We start from the raw sequence: 12,761 nt of genomic DNA, 5'->3' as shown, positions 1-12,761 counted from the left end.
TATATTAATCAGCAGATTAATATTTCAATTTGATTTTCTTTATAGTTGAGGTGCTGTTGGCATTTCCATTTTCCCTCCATATGTGCACTGATGTTAAGTGCTATCATTACCATTTTCTACCTGGGGGTTCTGAAGATAACAGGCATCACTGATAGCTCTATTCTAAATAGAGGAGCTTTGGGTTGAGGTTCATGCATTTTTAATGGCACTATTTGGTGCAGGCTTCACAGCCATTATTTTATAATGCGGTAATGTAAAAAGCTGAGTCACAGATTTTGAGTTCTAACAACATTTCTGCTAAAGCAGAGTGGGCAAATCAAGAGAACAAAATGAAGAGGAGACCATTTCTTGTCTAAAATTCAACAGTGTATGATGTAGATTGTGCCATGAATATAAGAGAATGCATGATTATACTGCTGCTCAGTTTAACTAATCTCAAATCATTGTGTTTGAAGCTGTATGAGAGGACAGGTGGGAAATCTGGCCTGTAACTGCCCCTTGAGTGATACAATTATTTATTGCACTAAAAAATAATAAAGGTGAATTTACTTAATTTTGATACAGCAATAGCACATAAATGAATGTTTACAATGAATGCAGAATTTCTCTTTTGTTTTACAAATTGAATCATGCCGTGATTGTTTAAATCAAGTTTACATTGCGAAACTTTCTATAGAAGATGGTTGAGGACCAGTAACCACTCGGTGAGCTGCACATTTTTAAAAACGAACGTTTAGGGGTGTTTTAAGGACAGAATAGACCATGCACAAAGCGAGCAATGTTAAAGCCATACAGAGCTCCATTCTAAAGCCGCCAAATTCCACAAACAGGCTCAATCGTTGAAATGTCGGTGTCTAATACTCGTTTTCATGCTAGGCAATAAAGAAAACGGGCTTAAAGTGTAAAATACCGAGCTATTCCTTGAAAGAAAATTTACCATGATGAGCTTTGTTCCCACAATGAATGCGTTAGGTAGGCTACTAAGCATGCACAAAGTATCAGTGGTTGTACAGCACATTTTTAACCTCAATGCATGCTTCTTAAAACTGTGGTACGACACATTCAAACTTGTCCTCTAACATTGATATTGCAAAACTAGTACTTTTGAATGCATACCTTAATACTTCATCAATTTCTTTGAAATGACTTGGGTTATCTCAGCATGAATCAGTTTTGTAAACCTAGGCATTTCATTCTTGTGCAATCGATGTACATAATAAAACATGCTTTTCTTTACCTATGTCAGTAAGCCCCTGTCACTTGGACAAAGCAGGCAGCACTGTAAAGCGGCATATGCGGTCTGCACATAATATTTGTGATGCAAATTTCATCATCAGCTGGCCTGGCACTCCAATAGGATGAACATCACTACCTGTCTGTCTGTCTGAGGCTGGGTTTGTGGGACATCATCTGAGAGGTGAGACTATTTTGTTCACCTTGTCTGTCTAATTTCTTTGTTATTTAACAACCTGCCACAACTACCTCACTCATATTGTTATCACTGAAGAAATTGCACAGTTCACAGAGCCTTGTGTAGACATCAGAGATTGGATTCATTCTTAATCATTGGATTCACACTTAAAGAGTACTGTTAGGCCTATCTATACTTCTTCAGTGAAGTTTTCAACATTCTCTCTGGATTCCTTTCCATCAATACTACTAGTGTATAATACTTACTAATCTACCTGCTGTCACACATGAAATTAGACAGCATGAAATTAGACTCATAAGACTTTAATTTGTCTTTCAAACAGACTGGAGTCACACCTTTCCTCAAAACATATATACTTCTCTCCCTTTTTCTCTTGAGAAAGGGGTATTCAAGCAAGTTTCTTATTCCTTATTTACAAACTTAAGCTGAGTGGTAATTTAACGAAACTGATCTTTTCAGGGATGATTTAAATGTATCTGAATTTTTTGATGCTGTTATATTTTATGCTATTGCATTTTTATTGTTATAATAGCCTATGTCACTTTGGATAAGCCAACATAAACATCACATGAATATAAATTGCACTTCTGTGTAATTTAGTAAATGTTGAACGTCAGCCTAAATCTGGAACTCTGAAGTATTGGGATGTATACAGAAGCGATTTGTTTTATTGATTTGATACAGATATTTAGCAGATACATATTTTGCAATTCTTTTGGAAATATACTATCGCAAAAACAACAAACCAGAGTTGCTTGTGCTGTTAAGCCATGTTGATTCTACAGTAGGATCAGACATAGAGTGGCTAAGGCCCTAATAAGCAGGAAACAGGCCCAGAATGGGACTTTCAAGTTTAGTTGAATTCAAATATATTTTAAAGTACATTTAAGCATTCCTAGGTCAGGGTGTGAGATGTAGGTTACTGTTAATATAAAGCCCAGTTAAATCAGAATAAGAAAACATTGTATGGCAAAGAACTCTGAGCTTGAATGGTAAAATAGGCTGCTTCATAAGTTTACCTGACAAACAATGAAGCCATACACTCATCTCAGTGGCCAAATTAATCTTATGTTAAGTTACTTTATGTTATATCTGATGCTTGGAAGCAAGTCTGTAGTCTCCGTCCACTCTGTCTTATAAGCTATTAAATAGATAGTTTTCCTATATTCCCATAGGAAACATAACTATTACACCTTTACTTGTTCTATTCTATTTCACTTATATCTTGATGAAAAAAATAACAGCAGTTATGGTTTCCCAAAAGTAACCTGTTCATACTGACAATTTGAATTTGAATTGATTTTTTTTTCCTTTTTTTTTTATAACAGCCCAGATGCCCACCAATCAGAGACACATTCAACTCCTGCAGGGAATCAGTGATTTATTTGTATTGGTCCATATGAACCTGCAATAGCTTATACCTTCACAAAACCATAATGATATTTAGAGTGCCCCTAAAAATAGCTTAAAATCTCCACTGCTTTAAAGGGTTTTTACAATGGCCTCCACAACTATTGACACACCTGCGCTGCAAAAAAAAATAGTATCTAACCTAGTGTTATTAATCTTACATTAAGATAAATGTTTTAAAATGTATTTGGTATTGTTTTAAGTATGAACAGGCTACTTTTGACTTAATTTAAGAACACTTAATTAAGTCAAAAGTTTTATTTCAAGAAGTCTTTAGATTTACTCAACGCACTGACAGACACATTTGCTTAAAGGGATATTCCGCCATTTTTGGAAATAAGCTCATTTTCCACCTCCCCTCGAGCAAAACAATTGATATTTACCTTTTTCACGTTCATCCAGCCATTCTGTGAGTCTGGCGATACAACTTTTAGCTTCAGCCTAGCATAGATCATTGAAACGGATTAGACCAGCATACAAAATGAAAAAACGAAATATAAAAAATGAAATACTAGTCAAAGTCAAGTTTGCTTAAGGTTTGTTCAAGAACTCTTCCAGAGTTTTTACCTCAAACAACACAAATCAACACAAATAAATGAACAGATAACTCAAACGTGCTGTATGTCATAATGAAACAACCAGACTATCAACAACACGGTCTGACACGAATGACACATGGCTTAGTGCAAACTGAATTTATGACCAAACGATTTGATTCGTGCATGAAGCGCCATCTAGCTATCATTATGTGTAAGTGACAGCCTCCCAGTCTAAGGACTCAGCGGTCTTTTAACCGCCTCGTCGCGCTTTAAGTAGTTCACACCAGCACGGCGCTTCTAGTAGGTCGTCTAAGCGGTCAAATGACCGGGGCGCGGCGCTTCTAGGTATAAGTGGGTCAGAACGGCACGGCGCTTCTAGTGTTAAGTGACGTTTATATAAAGTATTTATATCATTTCAATGTCATTGTGTTACACAGACGGCATGGAAAGTTGGCATTCAGATGTATTTAATCAATGTTAAAGGACAACTTGTGCCACAAGAAGCATTCATTGGAGTTAAAAACATGTGCCATGGAACCAATGCTCAATACCTAACCCCATTCATGGTGGGAACAAGCATGGTTTATCTCAAAGCATAACATATGAGTCTCTAAGCATAGTTCTCTTCAAGAAACGTGTTTGAAAACTATTAGCAACACGGTTAGTTGCATGATTACCGTACCTCAGTGTTCTTGCAAAGGCTCATGGGAACATAGTGGAATGGTGACATCAAGGCACCCTATAGAGCTCCACAGTCCCGCCCCTCCTCCGAGAGAGGTGCTTGTCCGGAAGAAAATTTCTCATTCATTTCTCCCATTGACTTCTGGAAAAATCTGGATATAAAGAGTTTTAGACCATGCCTTAGGGCCCCCACTTTGAAAACCACTGCCTTAGGCTAACCAGCTACGATGTGACTCATAAGCATATAACTTGTAATTTCGAGTGAAAAAATGAACAGAAAATGTAAAACAAGCGAAAGGTACAAGATTGTGTACATATCTTAAATTCCTAGTTAGAGAACTCAAATCCCATGATGCTTTGCAAACGTACACACATTTCCAACATTTGCAGCCTAACGATAGTTTAACATGGTTCCATATTAATCTGAGAAAAGAAGATGATTACTTCCTACCGTTTCCATTGAGTAAATTCAACCTTCAAGATGAGAAAACTGTTCTTTTTCGGAAGACCACACATCGGTCCTGACAGCCCTGCAGCCATTTTAAGTTTTGAAGTTCCAGCGAGACGCTAGCCGGACGCGAAATTAGGAATCCTACTATGGCCACGCCAAGTCCCGCCCTATGACGCGCTATGCCGCCCTCTGATTGGCTGAGCTCAATGACACTCACGCTGTGCTGGGTTAGAATAGGGTTAAGGTTAGGGTTAGGGGTTGGGTTAGGGCGCCAATCAGAGGGCGGCATAGCGCGTCATAGGGCGGGACTTGGCGTGGCCATAGTAGGATTCGTAATATCGCTAGCCGGACGATAGGAGCGCGAAAAGTTGAGTACAGTTTGTTTGGGATTGCCATGGCAACGGCGATCTCTACCAATCAAAGGCTCTGCTTTCACCAGTTTTACACGGTAGGGTGTTGGGTAGTGTAGTACTCTCTCGTTAAATCGTGAATAAAACATTGTTTTCTCAAAAACAAGGTTGATGCCCCGTTAACTTTTGACATCTATATGAGCCGGTATAATCGCTTAGTCACATCGTAGCTGGTTTTAAGTCTACCATGGACGGTTACGATTTTATGGCTTATTCTCCAGTTGTCAATGGAGAAATTGTATTGGATTTTTACTTCCAGACAAGGCTGTGGGCGGGACTGTGGAGCTCTATGTGCTCATTTGCCTTATTAGTTCAGTAGCCTACTTAGGTGCTTCACATTGATCTAACATAATTTTTTTGGATGGATTCATTGCTGTGGCAATATATGTCAGTTCCATACCATTGTGTTTGAAAGAAAAACATGAGTTTGTTTAATTTAATGTTTTGTGGTTTTGTAAATTCGACATAGGCCTACCCTCTTTTCCATTTCCCCCTAGCATAGGCTTACCACTTGATTCAATTAGAAAAAGTGGATTACTCAATCAGAATGACAGATCACAATCAGATTAAGAATGTGTTTCAGCACCCAACAGAATCATGTTAGATCAATGTGAAGCACTAACAGTGTTGCCAAAAGTTTTCACATGAGTTTCTTAATGAGGACTATGCTTAAAGACCAGTCATTTGGAGTCAAATTGTATCTTATGTTATGCTTTTGAGATGAACCATGCTTTGATCCCATCATGAATGTGTTTGCTATTGAGGATGCAGAAAGTATCAGTGGTTCCATAGCAAGTGTTCCCAATTTCAGTGAATGATTCTTGATACTGTGGCACACTATATGTAAGGGATAATGGACGACACGCCGTGCGGTTAGTCAAAGTTAATGCACGTTCTAGACGGTGATACGGCCCTAGAAAAGTGCATTTGACTAACCGCACGGCGTGAAGTTCATTTTCCCGCTTATTCCACTGTTGCCACTTGCGTTGTGTTTGTTTCCGGTGCTAATTTAAATGTTTTAATCGCTAGAACTGTATTGCTTGTAGAACAACTTTTCCCAGACACATTTCAACTAATTTCTCAAACTGCGGTTACTAGTTCTAAATGGATGGTTGCTATGGCCAAAAGCCAGTCGTTAGTTCTAATCTCCCGTTGTCAAGCTGGCATATCCCAGGATTCTGATGAACGTTAACTTTCATTAGCCTACTGCCACCCAACTAGCTAAAAGCCACCTCCGTCATATGCTAAATGATGTATGATTTGTGTGTGTGTGATCGTGTGCCAGTCAATCACAACAGTCTGCACAATATTTGCAGTCAACGTTACATTGTTTCATTGCCTCATTTTAATGGCTAGCAGGTTACGCTACGATAATGCTGAAGAGAAAGTCATCATTCTCAATAACCTATTAGTCAGTGAGCCAGAGGGTTGGTCGTTACCAAAAAGGTGGCAAACCATACCTTTACTGAAAGCCTGGAATTCTCAGCTTTTCAATGATGTATAACGGCCATCTGACAAGAGTAGCTGTTTAGAGTTATCACACATAATGTAAACTAAGGTTGAGAAAATAATATGGCTGAGTTTCGTTTTCAAAAAATGTTTTCATGCATAGGCTAGATAATAGGTGAGGAATGTTTAGGAGTCAGACAGTGCAGGCCCTAATCTCTGACTGAAAGTGCACAGAATTTGTGCATTTACACAGCAATATTTCTCGGGGGTGACACTCCCGAATCCCCACTACCGTTTGGGCTTAAGGATGGCTAGGCCTACAAAAAAAAGGTTTCACCTGTTGCATGTTTTGGTCTGTTATTGTGCAGTCTAATTGCTGTGGGCACAAATGACTTGTGGTACCTTGCTGTTCTGATTGCTCTCTGCAGAATTATGTCATTCGACCTGGTACTTCTGACAAACTTTGGGAACAGAGGATGTGTTGGATCAGTTAGGCTCCATCTTTCCTAAAATGAGCTCATTATACAGCTGGATTGCGGATGCCTGGTCCACTCCAATGACTCTGCTAGCTGATTTGATAATGCGCTGCAGTTTCTTCTGATTTTGTACACACATATTTCCAAAAACACAGATTAACCCAAAGGACAGGATACTCTGCAAGAGGGATTTATAAAATAGTTGGAGGATGCTGCTATCTAATCTAAAATCATTTAGTTTCCTAAGAAAAAACATCCTCTGTTGCAGTTTCTTACACTTGGTCTGTGCACAATGGTTAAAACACAGTTTATCGTCTATCTCAATTCCCAAATATTTATAAGATGAGACTCGCTCTATCTGTTCACCATTAATCTCAGATGGAGAGACAAGTATCGCTTTCTTGCTAAAATCTATTAACATTTCTTTTGTTTTCTTTACATTAACCTGCAGAAAATGAGCTGAGCACCAATTAATAAAACCTTGGACCTCCCTTTCAAAGCCTCCAACAGATGAGGCGTCAGGATGTAAGAATCCCACCAGTGCTATGTCGTCAGCGTATTTAAAATAGGTGTGAGCTGAGGAGGATGTTTGGCAATCATTTGTGTACAGTGTGTAGAGAATGGGTGATAGTATGCATCCCTGTGGTGCTCCAGCCGTGCGTACATCGAAAGTTAATGCACACCTTAAGCCCAATTCACACCAAAGATTCCCGACGCGACGAGACGGAGTTGCAGCGGTGTGAATTAGAAGTTGCACGTAGTTGCAAGCAGTCGCAAGCCGTCGCAGAGCATTAAACACGTTGAGTCGCAGTCGCAAGGTTTTAGAACGTCGCAGCTCGTCTCGTCGGGACGCTTTGGTCTGAACCCTACTTTATAGAACGCAGGACAATGGGGAACTCAACCAAGCAGCTCAGCATGAATCAGTTTTGTAAACATAGACATTTCATTCTTATGCAACCGATGTACCTAGTAAAAATCAAGTCAATCCAGTGATTTTTTCAGTGTAGTTTGCATCCCCAGTGTTTCACTGGTCAGACCTGTCAATTTCCTAAACCACTTGCATCATGGCATTCAGTTTCCCCTCTTTTGTCTCTGTATGTTTGGTCAGGTATTGGGATGTTGGTTAAGTTTTATGTGTATGGCTTACGACCACCCTTAATGGTTTACCAGTTCATTCATGCTGGAGGTTATTTAGCCACAGCATTGGAAAAATAGGTTTGGATGAATCAGTCACCACTCTGAGTTTAGACATACTGAACCTCATTTCTGAAATTAATGTACAGCATAAAACAGGCTTACGCTCATTTCCACACAAAGCATGGCTTTCATCAGTTCGAACTTGATTGGCGGCTATGTTCAAATCTCATGTCACGCAACAGTCATAATGTTTTTGTTTATTTCAAGGGACAAATGACTGTCGTGTCGTATGGTTTTGATGTGTTCTCTCTGCAGAAATAAAGTTTGTTAAGTCACACATCGCTATAGTTTCCTGGCTTGATGACACTTTTCTGGCTGATATAGTGTACACCTCCATGTCATAAAATATTTAATCAATATATAAATGATTTTCAGCCACCACATTTACCAACACTCATTCATCTGCCTTCAATTCCAGTGCTGAAAATCCAAGGTAGGGAGGTAGTATTGTGTAGTTTAATCTCACCTTGTGCCTCCTATAGCTGTTTACTACCCCTTTAATGTGGGTGTATTTGGAGCACTGCAGTGGCCTTATGAGCTATGTTCAACCCTCTTTCTATGTCTGTTTAGAATAATGTCTTCTATAGATTATTGTGTATTTGACTGAACTGATTTGTCTGTATCATTAAAGGAACCCGTTAACATGAACACTTTCCACTGGGCTGAATAGCTTGGATAGTGAGAGATGCATTCATGCTTTGTTGGATCTAAGATGAGTGTGTGTGAGTGTGATGGAGTGCCTTCACTAAGGTTAAGTATGTGTTCTGACTGACATAACAGTAAGCTCTTTGGTGTTGCAATCAAGCTACAGGTTTAGTAACCTGCGGCTTTGAGGCCATTCTCTCCTTTCACTCCTTTCACTATAACGTGATTTCCAGAATGTTTAAGCCATGTTTAAGTTAAAGTAAATGTTTAAAGGTACACTATGCAGGAATTTCACCTTTACAAAGCCAATTTGATGGTAAACAAACTTGTAATAGATGAATCATTCACCTATTGCAGCATAGCTACTGTATATAGCATAGATGTAGCAAGTCGCTACCGAGAAAACCAGCAATACAACTTCAAAAACAGCGGCCCGGCAAATCTAGTGATAACAGTGAAACATTATTAGACTTCAATTAAGGTGTTCAGTTAATGATTTTCTATATGGTGGTACTGATTATATGTCCGTTACTGCCTTTTGCCTTTGCACAACTCCTTATTTTTAGTACAGTTGAGTACAGTATCTGACAAATAAGGGTCAAAGGTCAACTTTGAGCACAAGATGTTTTATATGCACACATTTCTCCATCAGGGCAATAAGTCACCAGATTTTCATTGCTCTACCTATAATACATTTGTAGCAGGCTTGTGCAAAATTCAGAATTGAATTGAGATTGAGATCTTGAGTTTGAATTGAATTTGAATTGAGGTCAAAAACAGGATACAGAATTACATTTTGAATTCGAATTAAGGGAAGTAGAATTGAAATACAATGAAATTCAAATAAATTCATATACATAATTTAAGGGTACACTGCAAATTATTTGATTCTTATCAAGATTAAAAAAATAGATTAAAAGTGTTAGATCATTTATATTGTTTTAATGGAACACTTCACCGTTTTTTTATATTAAACTATGTTATTCGCTTAATTAAGACGAGTTGATACATACCTCTCACGTTTCAATGCGTGCACTCACTGGCTCTGGCGTGCGGCTCAACTTTGATAGCACTTAGCTAGCCCAATGCATTCATTAGGATCCAAACAGAGATGAAGTTAGAATTGACCAAACACCTCCATGTTTTCCCTATTAAAATACAGTTACACGAGTAGTCACACGACCAAGTATGGTGAAACAAAATAAAACAAAACGAGTCTGGAATGGCATTCCTTAACACATTAGAGAATTACAATCCATCACACAACTCAAAAAACACTATAAACAATTACTCCTCAATACATACACTTGCAAACACTGACCTTTGTCTTTGTTTAAGTCTGATGTCTATGTTTGCCTTTTGTTGTATGTAAATGCTGATGTGTCCTGTCCCTGTTACTTGTTATGTGCTGCAGAACAGGAACCTGCTGGAAATCAGCTTCTCACTGAGTCAGGCCCGTTTTAAACTGTAACTCTGTTACTTTTAATACTTTCCTGTATAATAAATATGAAATTAAATGAATGAACCCCCACACACACACACACACACACACACACACACCATTATCCCCACCCCACACACTCACAGCAAAAACTCACAGACAGAGAAGCACTCATACACAAAAACAAGCGCACACATGCACACATTCATTTACAAACAAAAAAAAGTTGCAGTAGGGGATGGAGTAGACGATGGAAACAAAAGCGTGATATAATGTGCCAGACTGAGTGGCGGTCATATTAATTGTGTAACGCTTTGGGGTACATCTAGTTTCACTTGTTTTGAGTACCTTTTACTTTTGCAGTGTTTAACAATTAAGTTTCACAAAAGTTTAACAATTTAAGTTTAACAATTAAGTTTCACAAAATATGTCAGATATGATCTCAACAAACACACAACTTATAATTGAAAATAGTAAACAATTACATTTCCAATGTAATTTTCCCTGAACTGAATGTATGTGAGACTCAACACATTCTTCCTGTTATGTGACTGTGGAATTGTTTTGAATTGCCATGAATTGAATTCCACTTCCTGTCATTCCAATTCAAATTGAATGGAGGCTAATTCCAACATTTGGAATTGTGCACAAGCCTGGTGTACAGGAGTAAGTCACAGGAAGTTTGCTATTTGTTATTCACGAAAGGAAGTTTGCTATTCACAACAGTTGAGTAACATTCATATAATGTGACCAAAAAAAACTAAAGCTGTGTAATGTACCTTTACAACTGTTTACAGGTCAGCTGGATAGATACAGAGATAAACATGTGGCATGGAGTGCTCTTGTCATTTTGAGAAGTCCCTGTGTCACTCACACAAACAATTCAATGTCTTTCTATCCTTCTTTTGATGCATTCAAAATTCAGTATAGGTGGTTATAAAATGCTAAATAGACTGAGCTGGCCTCTTGATAGCAACAGAGTTTTTTTCCTTTGCACAATTTTTGTTTGATTTCTTGAAATAGTTTTCAACCTAATTGGAGAGATGAATGGATACGGCCATGATGTGCACGATGAAATCATATGCATATATCTATGATGTTGACACAATATATTTGCCCTGCCATTACTCTAGTAGAATGTTTTTCTGAAAAAAAACAACATTCTGCAGGTTGTAGTCACAGACTGTCATGTTGAGCAAAACAAAACAAAAAATGATACTGTTGGATCATTAGCTGTTTTTTTTCTTCTGTGTTAATACATTTGCACCTTGAAATCAGTCTTTTAATGCTCCCAATCAGGAAAGGCTAATCAAACACTGCACCTAAGAGAGCAGTTATAGCAATTACGTAATCTCATAAACACCATCTAATTCCTTGTGGAAATTAGAGAATTACCAAAACAAGCTTTGACAGACATGTCATTTGGTATTTCTTCACAGCAGTTGATTAGTTTATGAAATGTTTGTAATGACAGTTCAACAAAAATACTTTTGAAGACTCAAGCTAGATGGACTCAAGATAAAAGGTCATGTCAACACAATACAAAATAAATGTATTATGTTAAGAAACAATGAATATTGTGTGTAATACAGTTGATTTAACACCATCTCAAAACAGTTATAAACAGTGCTGCTATATAGGAAATAACACCATACGGCACAGAGATGATTCCAATGTCTACACTTTTGCACAGGGCAGCTCTATCGACATTTGACTCTACCTCCACTAAAGTCATTTACTTTTATACACTTGTCATGTCACCCTACAACCTTCATTTATTTGGTACTAATAGAACTGTTAATTTATTTGAGTTCCCCCTGGGCATTAGACCCAAACCTCAGAACTAAGCGCACACACACACAATCACACACACACACACACACACACACACACACACACACACACACACACACACACACACACACACACACAGTTTCAAGCAGGGAAATAATGAGGCGGTGATCAAGCCTCTTCTGCTTGAATTGCCCACAGCTGCAGGCCCCTTGTTGTGCTGGCAGCAGCGGCCCCTGTCACTGGGCTGCACCGCCTCCCTGACCTGCTAATTAGAAGCATATGTAACAGCACTCAAGAATGGCGCCCCTTCTCCCCGTGCCACAAACAGCAGCTGCGGCAGCTGCCCTCCAGTAGCAAGAGGCTTTATTTAATTCAATTACATCTCTGGAAGACAAGTAAACGAGGATGGGTAAAAGGGGGAGGCAAGGAGGTTAGAGGTGTGTGAATGGATGTCCCCCATCAGCTCTCCTCTCTCTCTCTCAAAGTGTTGACATCCCACACACCTTCAATCTCCTAAAACATTTGTGTTGTCAAGGCCCAGGTGGAGTAGATCAGAAATTATTTGGTGAATATACAGCCTCTCCCTCACATAGCCATTTGAAATATGTTGTGAGATCAGTGTAGTAGCTTTTAATCAGGGTCAGAGGGCTTCAACGACACTTCTCTGTACAGTTAAAAAAACAAGCAGTGCCGCAATTATGCCCCCACTTTGAAAAAAAAGAATGGTTGTGCCAGGGCATTTGTGGAGAGGCCAATATCCACTACCATCTGGCAAATAGGGGTTTAAAGACATTGATGACTGGGATTGATTATGATCTGATTCCTCTATCAGAAGA

The sequence above is a fragment of the Sardina pilchardus genome, chromosome 6 (genome assembly GCF_963854185.1).
Source record: "Sardina pilchardus chromosome 6, fSarPil1.1, whole genome shotgun sequence".
Classification (NCBI taxonomy): Eukaryota; Metazoa; Chordata; class Actinopteri; order Clupeiformes; family Clupeidae; genus Sardina; species Sardina pilchardus.
This window is presented reverse-complemented; position numbering follows the sequence as displayed.